Source organism: Schistocerca nitens, chromosome 3 (genome assembly GCF_023898315.1).
Source record: "Schistocerca nitens isolate TAMUIC-IGC-003100 chromosome 3, iqSchNite1.1, whole genome shotgun sequence".
Classification (NCBI taxonomy): Eukaryota; Metazoa; Arthropoda; class Insecta; order Orthoptera; family Acrididae; genus Schistocerca; species Schistocerca nitens.
The window spans coordinates 925,880,029-925,893,031 of NC_064616.1; the positions used below are offsets into that span (position 1 = coordinate 925,880,029).

General features: G+C 36.3%; 1 protein-coding gene across 1 annotated transcript in view; it reads right to left on the reverse strand.

The window, feature by feature from the left end:
• Positions 1–1,791: 1,791 nt before the first annotated feature.
• The window catches only part of LOC126248997 (uncharacterized), a 98,609-nt gene continuing 87,397 nt past the window's right edge, over positions 1,792–13,003 (reverse strand). Inside the window, exon 8 of the mRNA XM_049950575.1 lies at positions 1,792–2,193. The gene's annotated coding sequence lies outside the window, so the exon portion shown is untranslated. The remainder of the gene's footprint in view (positions 2,194–13,003) is intronic.

The window sequence follows — 13,003 nt, forward strand, 5'->3', positions numbered from 1 at the left end:
TTTCCATTGAAGGATTTCTGACAATGTTGGTCTCTGATAATGGCTCTCAGTTTGTATCACAGTAGTTTGCTTCCTTCTGCAATGCCCATGGGATTCACTACATTTCCGACTTGCCCTTCCACCTGCAGTCCAATGGTGAGGCTGAAAGGTTAGTTAGAACATTCAAAGCACAAATGGAAAAGTACATGACTTGGTCCCCACCCAACATTGCCTTGGATCAATTTCTGTCTTCGTATCAATTTACGCCATTTGGTGACAACAGCCCTGCCCAACTGCTCCACAGTTGTCAATCCTGGATGCTCCTCCATCTCCTGTGGCCCATCCAGGGATGCCAACCTGTGCAGCCCTCATCCAGTTTCTGGCCTGGGTTGGTTGTCTGGGTATGTGGGTTTGGTCATCATCCAAAATGGATACCCACCATTATTCCTCAATGCTGTGACTGCCATCTCTGCAATGTCTGTCTGGAGAGGGCCTCTGAGCACTACATTACAACCAGTTGTGCCTGCATGTGGACAACTGGACAACCCCAGCCAGTACACCAGTGTTGCCATACCAATCTGCATTGCTTGACAGATCACCCGATATGGCTGGGTCCCTGCCATGACATACGACGGGTCCTCCATCACCAGTGGACAAATCTGGAGCAGCTTCTCCAATACCGTTACCAGTATTTCTACAGCTGCTGTCTACTCCGGAGCCATCTCCTCCACCTCAGCTGCCAGGTGTGGGGTCACCACCACCACCAGGCCCTGGACCTGATGTGGGTATGGAGCTTATGCCAACATCACCCATCCACCATATCAATTGACACGACAAGGTGGACTGCGATGCTGCCCACGTTTAAAGTGCTTCTGACAATATGCACTACTATCAGCACATCATCTCAGTCAGAGCCTCATGGAGGAAGATGCCATGGACATCTCATGAATCTAAGCTGCTCCTCAAGGGTAGAGGAATGAAGAAATGCTTGCACACTTGAAATCTGCCCACATTAGCAGTCTGTCATCATCCATGAGAGTGCTCAGTGAAAGAATTATACTGTGAACTTCTGATAGGGCCCACCACTGGTGACTTCCTATTTAGCCATGCCCAGTTATGTTATTATTACTTACATACATCTGCCTTTTCTTATTGTGTTCAGTGAAGGTTACGGTATTGGCCTATATGCAACAGTTTAATAAAGGTGTTCTAACATACTTGGTTGTTTGTGTGTCCAGGGAACAACAATATGTAAACACTGTGTTTATATATTACATTAGATATTTGATGTCTTCATGTTTACATGATGTCCATTTCTTTCATTCTGTCTTGCTACTGAACCACTGTAGCTCAAAAATTACAACTGAAAAGATGAATAAACGAATATTAATGATTACAGTCTTTATGTGCTACAAGTAGATTGTCATATTTACTCAATATTTTTGTAAGTGATTAAGAATGTGGCTTTGGAGGAACTCTTTGAGGCTATAGAAACAATGCATTAATATATATATTCTTTTAATACTGCTTTAAATTTTTTGTCAGATCATTTATTACTTTAATTTTTTTGCTGATGTTATTGTAAATAATTTTATGATGTGTTATGTTCCTTTTTGGCTCAAACAGGTCTTTATTTTGAGCATGTGAAATTCAGTTTTCTATTTTGTGTTTTGGTGGTGCAGATCTTCATTTTTGAGGAAGATGATAGAATTTGTTATTGCATTTTACTTAATAAACATTGCACTTTCAAAGATGTAAATACGTGGAAGAGGAAGAATTAAATAGTGATCTGCAGGGCTTGTTCCTTTTTATTCCAGCCATTTATTCATTTATTTATCGTGAATTACATTGATCCCAATAGCAAGGAGTATTATCACAATATGTGCAATACACTAGAGCAAAATATGATTGCTTCATGATAATAGTCATAGCAACTAATGTTACATCGTAATACATCAACAGAAATAATAATTTTTATGCATACACTGTCAGCTATTTATATTATGAATAGTCTACATTTATGCTTGCATTAAAAGGCTCACTCATCTATACAATAGAAGCTGTTTAAATATTTGCACATTTGCACTAAAAATTAGCAATTAAACAGAATGAATTTTGTATCAGGCACTCCTTCAGTTTGCTCTTGAATTTTGGTGTTTCAAATGGAATGAGCCATGATTCTCTGAAGAGTTCTGGGCAGATTGGTGAGTTACCCTAGAAAGTGATCCCATACTTTAGAATGCAATGTATATTAGCATAATAAACAGTCATTAGACAGTCTTTATGACAACAGTTTTCAAGCACTCTCATTAAAAATAGCACATGGTACTTAGTCTGTTAAAAATGGTATCAATGTGAGTATCCCATCTAAGGTTATCTTGAAACCAGATCCCCAGAAATTTTGTATTAGTTACACTTGCAATATCTGTGTCTGGTATCTGAATTTTTGTATCCTCTTCACAGTTTGTCTTGTCATTATGAAAATTTAACACTACTGTTTTACTTTGTTTTCATTATTAGTTAATTTTGGCTGAACCAGTTTACGACACTAGTGTCTCAGATAGTGTTGCCTGTAACATTTCTGCTGTCTTCCCACTGACAAAAATGCTTGTCATCTGTAAACTGGATAGTGCTATGACATTGTTTCATTAATGCTGGATCAGTTACATATATCAAAAATAGGATATGACCCAGTACTGAGCCCTATGGTACATCATACTTTACTTCTCTGTAATCAGAATAGTGTCTGATTGATTTATTATCTTCTTGAAATAGTGTTTCCACTACTTATTTGCAGCCAGTAAGATACAATCTAAGCCAGTTGTTAGGTGTACCTCTGATACCAATGCTATAAAGTTTCTGCAACAATAGGGTAAATGTATGATGTCTAAGGCCTCAGATAGATCAAGGCATATTCCAATTACCTTTTCTACACTATCAGGTTTTTGCAGCACTTCACTCAGAATTTCTAATATTGCTATTTCTGTTGATTGGCCTTTTGGGAAAACATGTTGGGCTGTGGATAATATGTTGCACTTTTCTAGAAAATCTTACAACCTGTTATGAAAACTTTTTCTAGTATTTTCCAAAATACAGATAGCAAAGCAACACATCTTCTTTCTTACCCATTTTGTACAGTGGCGTGAGTTTCATTATCTTTAAGTGGGAAGGAAAGATTCCAGTTGTGGATGAACTGTTCAAAAGTTGGACTGATGGTACTTCAATGAGGTGACCTGCATTTTTAATGTGTAATCTGGAATCTCATCTATACATGCTGAAAATTCAGTTCTTAACAAATTAATGGCTAGTATAATTCCTTCAGTATTGGTTGGGAGAAGAAATCGGGAGTTGGTATATATGTCGTATTGAAGAACTCTCTTATAATTCTTGAAATACACCAGATATTCTTCAGAAACATTTAGTGTTTTTGAAATATCATAGTCTCCTCCTTTCATCACAAGATATTTCAATGCCTGTTGTGAGGTATTATAAGTTTTGCTTGATAAAATTTCTGCCTTATCTTATTATTTCTGGTTCAGTGTTTCTACTGGTGTCAATTGAAAATTCAATAAATTGTTCATAATGATCACAGGAACTTGTATACATAGTTCCTGTTTTGTATCTGTATTTATTAGTACCTGAACATTTCTACTGCTGGATGATTTCATGTCTCTGGTAGAGGATTCAATGGTTGTGTGTATGTTGCAAGTGTTTAATAATGACTCAGGATTTAATCCACCCACTGAGTTCTTGTTGAAGTCACCACACATGATAATTGTTTTACTAAATGCTTTTATACTGTTAGGTGCCTTCTCAAGATTTTTAACAAAAGTAGTTATGTTTCCATCCAAGCTTCAATACTCAATGTTAACAAATTTCTCTTCTTTAGAAACGCTTTCTCTCCAATAACATGATGAAAGGGTAAAGCCCTCTATCCGTGTAAGTGATAACATATTTTCTCTTAACCATTGTTGATTGACCATTGTTGTTGACACTTCTTTTAATTCATCTGATAACAATATTTCCATCTCACCAACTTTATTTGACAGGCACTGCACATTTTGGCAAAGGAGCATAAATTTTGATGATGGCTTCCTTACTTGCTTCACTGTTGCAGTTTTCTTTCCAGAGCAAGAGTTTACAAGATGAACTTACAATTTCTCTGGAATCACTAGCCGTAAAAAAGTTGTGGTTCTTTCCTGTTGTGTGCAGGGGAAGCTGATGTGTAGTGACATGGTGTTTCAGCTGTGATTTTTGAAGTTGTAACTTGAGGCATTGCAACTAAACTTGGTGGAATCCTCTTCTTGCTGCCTTAGCTTTGTCTGTAATTACTAGACTATTTGGTTCTTCAATTGAAACTGATGATTCCATTGGTTTTTAACAGGAGAAAAAATATTGAAATAATGTCAAATTTTTCACATGTGCCTGCACAGTTTTATGTATCATTCCACGTTTCTTTTTCCAGTAAGGGCCTGTGGTGTCCTAAGTTTTGCTTGATAAAATTTGTACCTTTTCTTGTTATTTCTGGTTCAGTATTGCCAGTGGTCTCTATTGGGAAATAATGATCACTGAAACCTGTATTCATATATTCAGTTTTGTATAAATATTTACCTGTGTTTGTTAGTGCCTGATCTTTTGTACTGCTGGATGATTTGGGATCCATATTTAATCTCTCTTCTGAGTTCCTGTTGAAGGCCCCACACATGATAGTTGTTTTACTAAATACTTTTGTACTGTTAAGTGCCTTCTCAAGATTTGCAACGAAATTAGTTATGTTTCCATCTGAGCTTCTATATATATAAATAACAATTATATTTAAATTAGTCACTTTTGTAGCAGAAATTTCGCTGTGATGCTGTTTCCTTTGCTGATCAATGAATTTTAAGCTACAGGGATGTCATTTCCAACATATATGAATGTTCCTCGATGAGTAAGCGTTTCTCTCCAAAAACATGATGAAAGGGTCTATATATAACAAATAACAATTATATTTAAATTAATCAGTTGTGTAGCAGAAATTTCACTGTCATGCTCTTTCCTTTGCTGATCAATGAATTTTAAGCAACAGTGATGTCGTTTCCAACATATATGCATGTTCCTCGATGAGTAAGGGTTTCTCTCCAAAAACATGATTAAAAGTCTATATCTACAAATAACAATTATATTTAAATTATTCAGTTGTGTAGCAGAAATTTCGCTGTCATGTTCTTTCCTTTGCTGATCAATGAATTTTAAGCAACAGTGATGTCATTTCCAACATATATGCATGTTCCTCGATGAGTAAAGGTTGTTGTTGTTGTGGTCTTCAGTCCTGAGACTGGTTTGATGCAGCTCTCCATTCTACTCTATCGCATGCAAGCTTCTTCATCTCCCAGTACCTATTGCAGCCTACATCCGTCTGAATCTGCTTAGTGTATTCATCTCTTGGTCTCCCTCTACGATTTTTACCCTCCACACTGCCCTCCAGTACTAAATTAGTGATCCCTTGATGCCTCAGAACATGTCCTACCAACCGATCCCTTCTTCTTGTCAAGTTGTGCCACAAACTCCTCTTCTCCCCAATCCTATTCAATACCTCCACATTAGTTATGTGATCTACCCATCTAATCTTCAGCATTCTTCTGTAGCACCACATTTCAAAAGCTTCTATTCTCTTCTTGTCTAAACTATTTATCGTCCATGTTTCACTTCCATACATGGCTACACTCCATACAAATAATTTCAGAAACGACTTCCTGACACTTAAATCAATACTCAATGTTAACAAATTTCTCTTCTTCAGAAACGCTTTCTCTCCAATAACATGATGAAAAAGTAAAGCCCTCTATCCGTGTAAGTGATAACATATTTTCTCTTAACCATTGTTGATTGACCACTGTTGTTGACACTTCTTTTAATTCATCTGATAACAATATTTCCATCTCATTAACTTTATTTGATAGGCACTGCACATTATGACAATGGAGCATAAATTTTGATGATGGCTTCCTTACATGCTTCAATGTTACAGTTTTCTTTCCAGAACAACAGTTTACAAGATGATCTTACAATTTCTAGGCATTGCAACTAAACCTGGTGGAATCCTCTTCTTGCTGCCTTAGCTTTGTCTGTAATTACTAGACTATTTGGTTCTTCAATTGAAACTGATGATTCCATTGGTTTTTAACAGGAGAAAAAATATTGAAATAATGTCAAATTTTTTACATGTGCCCGCACAGTTTTATGTATCATTCCACGTTTCTTTTTCCAGTAAGGGCCTGTGGTGTCCTAAGTTTTGCTTGATAAAATTTCTACATTTTCTTGTTATTTCTGGTTCAGTATTGCCAGTGGTCTCTATTGGGGAATCAATAAATTGTGCATAATGATCACTGAAACCTGTATTCATATTTCCAGTTTTGTATAATTATTTACCTTTGTTTATTAGTACCTGATCTTTTGTACTGCTGGATGATTTGGGCTCAGCATTTAATCTCTCTTCTGAGTTCCTGTTGAAGGCCTCACACATGATAATTGTTTTACTAAATACTTTTATACTGTTGGGTGCCTTCTCAAAATTTTCAATGAAAGTAGTTATGTTTCCATCTGAGCTTCTATATATACAGATAACAATTATATTAAAACTAGTCAGTTGTGTAGCAGAAATTTCACTGTGATGCTGTTTCCTTTGCTGATCAATGAACTTGGAGGTTGCACAAAGCCTGACATTTCATAAGCAGATAATCATTTTAAGTTTCATGTGTTTCTAAAACCACTAGATGGATATGAAAAACTGTAATCTGACTGGTGTTAGCATTATTATTCTTCTAATGGAGCCTGAGTCAAATTATTTGCTTTATCAATACAAGCTTTCGCAGCAATATCAATCAGTGTTTCCAAGGCAAAAATCTGTGGTAACAATGCTAGTGTATTTCCACCAGTCATCCAGAAACCACCTTGTAAGGTTTCTGTTGATCACTGTAGCCACTTTGTGAAGACTACTTGCTCCGCCAAATATAATGTGTATTGTATTGGTTCTAGTGCTGACGTAGCTGACCAGGAATATACATTTGTTTGAAATTTTTGTTTCATCAATGCACCATTGCAGGAATTCTTTTAAATCTTCAGGCAACTGCCTCTCTGCCAATGTGTGAGGAATGAGACCCCACAGCCACTCAAGTTCTTTAAAAAGAAAGTACATTTACTATGGATAATCCTTAAATGGTTAAACATCACAAAATACACTTGCTGTAACACTTAGCATTATAAAAGCAGAAAATAGAAAAGCCATGACTATCAGAAAGAATCAAAGGCTCTGATACAAATGAAGATACATTCAATTGCTGAATCACAATATATAATAACCATGAATAGCTTCTTTGAGAACTATCAAGTTTGTGTCTAAAATGTTCAAACAAGTGCAGCCAAGTGATGTTTTCAGCAACTGCTGATATTGTGACAGGTGAACACCCATCATTTTTACTGTACAAATGCGACAAGTGCGTGTTGTATAAGAAATTTATAATTCCTTGCACAGTATTCCCTTGCCTTGTGCTTCAAAGTACACTGTCAACTTCAAGGCACCAATGGAAGAAAGCACTCTGTACAAGGAAATTAAATTCCTTATATAAAACTATCTTGTTTCTGTAGTGCCTTGAAAATAATGAGGTGTTCACCTGCCATAATGTTCATTGTTGATGAAAACGTCACCTGCATCCACTTCCTTAAGTTTTTTGAACAAGTGTAAGTGATATTCTACTAGGATTAGAAGGGACTCGCCATCAGAAACAGTCTACAGAGATTACTTATAGAAGAAAGATGAGATGAGGGAGACAAACAGTGTAGTCTGGTTAACTACTTGAAATTTAAGCAGTGAATAAAGAATTAAAGTAAAAGTACAGTTAATTTCAATAGTCACACGTGTATTACAATGCAAATAAAAAGAAAAACAGAGTTTAATAAAAACAGATAGATATAGCGTTAATTCCAAAGTAGACAACTGCACCAACAGGGAAAAAGAGACAGCAAGCTAAATTTTACATTCCCATTGTAACTTTTGTCATTAGAAATGGATTACTTGCATAACTGGATAAAGTTTTGCAGTCAGAATTAGTTGTATGACTAATTAAGGAACAATTGCATTACTTTCATAAGTGGTTTAGGGAAACATGAATTGAAACAGCTTTTTTTGTTTGTTTGTACCATTCAACAACTTCAATAATATGTGTGGAATGCAAATTTATACTATGTGTATTTTGCCCAGGGTTTTTTGCTATTTTAATCTTCCATTACTGATTTTGAACATGGCTCATTTTCAAGTGGTACCACATACAGGTAGATATAAAATATAAATACACATACACTGACAAGCCAAAACATTATGACCATCTACTTAGTAGCATTTTGGTTCACCTTTTGAATGCAATACAACAGAAATTTTGCATGACATGTATTCTACAAGTTTTTGGTAGATTTTCATAGGTATACAACACCAGAGATCTAGGCAGAGGCCACATAATTCCAGTAAATTATGGCACCTGATAGTGTCCCAAATGTGTTCCCTCAGGTTCAGATCAGGAAATTTGGTGGCCAAGACATAAACATCAGTTCATTGTCATGCTCTTCAAACCACTGTCCCATAATTCTGGCCTTGGGTTATGGACAGTCATCATAGTGAAAGCTGCCATTGCCATCAGGAAAGACATTGAGCATGAGGAGATGCAGATTGTCCATGATAATTTTTACATAGTCCACAGCCATGACAGTACCTTTAATTAGTATCCCACGTTCCATGGACATCCAGGTGAATGTTCCACATAACATAACACTGCCCTAACCAGCCCGATTCTGTCACTCAGTGCACATTTGAGGCAGCACTTCATCTGCACAACAATGTAGTCAGACATTACTATTGACCTCGAAAAATATGATTCATCTGACCAGGCAAAACATTTGCATTAATCAAGAGTCCAATATTGATGATCTCATGCCCATGACAATGTCATCGGGTCAGTACAGAAACTGGTAGGTATCATCTGCCATGGAGCCCCACGTTCAATGACATCATGACAAATTGTGTGCTCCAAAATGCTTGTACCTGCTCAGGCATTGTACTCTGTGATCAAAACTGCCACAGACTGTCACCTATCCAGCTTTACAGAGTGAGAGAGCCTTCCACCTCCAAGTTCTGCAACAAGGTACTGATGTCTGACACCTCATCAGCTACTCCCTGTTTCACTATCCTTCAAACAGTTCATATCAATCATAACAACAGTAGTTCACAAGCAGCCAACCAGCTTCACTATTTGTGTGGTTATCATTTCCAGGCACTTAGCCGTGACAGTCTGCCATTTCTCAGAGCTGCTTATGTCCGTGGATTTCCCCATTTGCAGTCCGTATCATCACTGGAACAATTCCCTGATTGTCTTGCTGCACTTATACACCTTCCTTACCATGTCACATGCCTGATATCTCATGGTGGGCAGTGGGAATAATGTTTCAGCTCATCAGTGCATATATAAACAGTGTCAAAGAAAAGCAACTGAGAAAACTAATAAATTACGGAAAGGACTTGTGGGCCAGTGCTCACCTTCAGGAGGTAAAATGTGTAGTACTGCCAACAGACACACATAAAAATGAAAGTGATTACATTTACTGGCTTTCAGAGCTATTAATTCCTTCTTCAGGGAGGGGAGTGGGATAGAAAGCAGGTGACGCAGACTCCAGTATGAGAGTCATCCATCTACAGTGAGGATAAGGGGTTTGGTGCCTCTGAACCAGGGCTCTGAGTGACCTGCTTTCTATCCCTGTTTCGTGCCTGATGAATGAACTAGTTCTGAAATCTAGGAAAATATTGTCACTTATGTTTGTCTGTCAACAACACTACACATTTTTCATTCTGATGGTAAGAACTGGTCTACAATACTGTTTCACCATATATATAAATATAAAATTATCAGTTCAGTGGACGCTGTTCATTTTCACAAATGAAATATTTAATGTTATTTATGGACTATGAAATTATTTTTCTGTGACATGTTTATGATGTAACTGTGCAACTGCCACACTATTTATCTATTTTTGTGTCAGAGATAAAGCCTGTGATTAAATTTTATTATCTTTTATGAAAGTCAATTTTTATGTAAGACTTTGTTCTAAATTACCTGTGTACTGAAAAGAATTTCGTCAATGTTATACATATATTTTTTTATTCTGAAGTTCGGTTTGTTAATTTAAAATTTACCTGGATTTTCTGTCTAATATGTGCAAATCTCTCTCCCAAACATAATGTCCACATAGGTCCCCTTTTCTCACTCTATGAAGAACTGAAAGATTATTCCTCAAGTCTATTGTTGACTATAATTTTCTCTAAGATTATTATATTAAATTGCAGAGTGGTTGTTTGTATGTTGCTTGTATCTTGTGCTAAATATTTGTCCTACAGCCACTGCATTTAATTGTGTACATTCCTAACTAGTCATAGTTTTTGAGTTTTGTCTATTCTGTGTATTAGGTTTATTGTTTATTTGTAGTTTATTTTCTGTACAAAAATAGTAGTCTGTTAACAAATGTGTAACTTAGTTTTTGAGAAATATTCCCTAGGTATGGGTATATCACTGTTTCTATGAGACTGATCAGTTCATATATTTCTAGTTACCTGACTGTGCCAAATTTTTGTTAGTTTTTTTTTCCTTATGATGTTTCTGGTTTGTGTAATGTAAGCCTAGTCAGAGACTATATCTCTGACATAAAATATATTGACAGTATGACAATTTCACACTTTTGTCATAAATATGACAAAGCTAAACAATATCACCATTCATAAATAACATTAAAGACCCATAACTGCAAATAGGCAATGCCCACACAACATATATCTCTTGACTTTATACAGGTACTACTGGAAAAGAGCCATGCTTGCAGATTAGTAGCAAACACTGAAATAACATAAAAAGAATATATTGCAACTCTCCTGGAAAATACACATAAAACATGCATTTCATAAAATGGAATAGCTAGACAGAGATTTAATTTTTGCTGCTACAGTCACTTAATAATATTTGTTAGCACAGTGCATTTCAGCAGCATGCAGCCATCACCAGCTGCATTACAGTTACATGTGCAGTTGACAAAACAAAACTGTGTTCATGTTCTGGTAAGCTTGATACCTTTGTTTGTATACAGCTCACATCAGAGGTAATGCAGTACGCACTGGATGTGGCAACAGCATCACATGAAACACACTTTTAGAAGTGTATTTTTTCCCTTTTTATTGTAATGATTTTACTTATAGAACATTTTGATTTTCTGTGGTTGTGTGTAATTAGTGTGTGTGTGTGTGTGTGTGTGTGTGTGTTTGTGTGTGTGTGTGTGTGTTCACACACATTATAACACTTTCTTTTATTTATTCAAAATCATCAGATGCTTCTGTCTTGGATAAACAAATAAGAAAAAAATCTGTGTAGTTACATGGTGATTGCAACACATTGTTTGAGACTCTGAAATTTCAATGAAGTAATTATGCTTTGCATACACTCATTAGCATATTTTTTATCTTCTATTGTTTGTTGATGTGTTATAAGTGTAATAGGAATATAGTTGGGATATGTAAAACATGATAACACACTGCATCACAGATGGGTATATGACAGTCATTTACTACCAGGATGCCTCAGCATATGCAGGCCAGGAGAGGTAGCATCCAAAAGCTGTTTTCCAACTTAACATTCTTCAGGAACCCAGGGATAGCATTCTGTGCACTGTGCCCATTTCCCTACATTAGTCTTCAGAAAAATGACCATTGCAGAATATGGATTCAAGGTTTTCTTCTTCAGACAGCACATCTGAATCACTCTACTGAACTAAATCTGTATCACACTGCAAGTGATTTGAAGACTACATTTCCTGTGTTTCTCTATGTTTCATTTTCAAGCAGAAAACTTTCGCTCCTGTATGTTTCGATTCTGCTGCAGCTTTCTTCTCCTTCAATTGTTTCAAATGTTGTCAGTGTAGAGGTAATGTTAGCTTCCTAACAGACTCAGAAGGTGCTGATTTTAGTAGAGGTGGTGGCTCTTGATATGGCTTGCTGATTTTGAGAGTGCACCAGATACCATTTGAACTCACATTTACTCTGTTGTTTACATTTTGTATGTCAGACTCCTGTTATATAACATGTCTGTTACATGGGAAGAGTCCTGTTTTCAAGAGGCTGTTTATTGCATTTTCTGTTGTTACTGGTCTCAAGTAGGTCTCTCCAAATAACCTCCCAATCAAAAATGAGGTTACTACTTGACCTGGGCTATTTGCCCACCAGGATTCTATTTCTTGGAGATAATGTGTTTCAAATGATCCCATGAACTCCACACAAGAGGCTGCATTTTCTGCATGGAATGAAGTGATAAGAAAATTATATGGACATGTATTTCTCTTGCTTTGTCTGTCACAAAAATGTGATATGATGCCCATAAAGAGTTAGCAGAATAGAATCATTGCCAAATGGCTTCACAAAGTTCACAAAAATGTCGAATCACTTAATAAAAATTTGAGTCTGAATCCAGCAATTCGGTGTCAAGCTGGAGCTATCATGATATGGTATAGTGTGTCCTAAAATGCAATAATGCATCATATTAGGATACCCATAGATCACATGTTAAAAATAAGCCATCTTGCACTATAAACCTACGGTTATGCTGCTCAGTTTAAAATGAATGGAAGAGTACTTTGTGAAGAAGTATTCTGTATAGTTACTTGGAGGTTGCAACACAGTGTTTGAGACTCTGAAATTTCAATGAAGTAATAGTAATACTATTGCAACACATACTCAAATTCAGGTATTAAAGCCCTACAAACACATACACACAAAAAAATTGAAGGTCAACACTTTTAAAATCAAGCATTCTTGACCACATCCAACCCTATAGTGGTCTTATTGTAATTGCTCTACACTCTGATGTCGTGAGAAATGATACTTCTCAACAGAGCTGTGCACTTACTTTGGGCAGACTCTAGCTGTCTCACTTTAGTGAATTCTCCCATATTAGGCACCTTA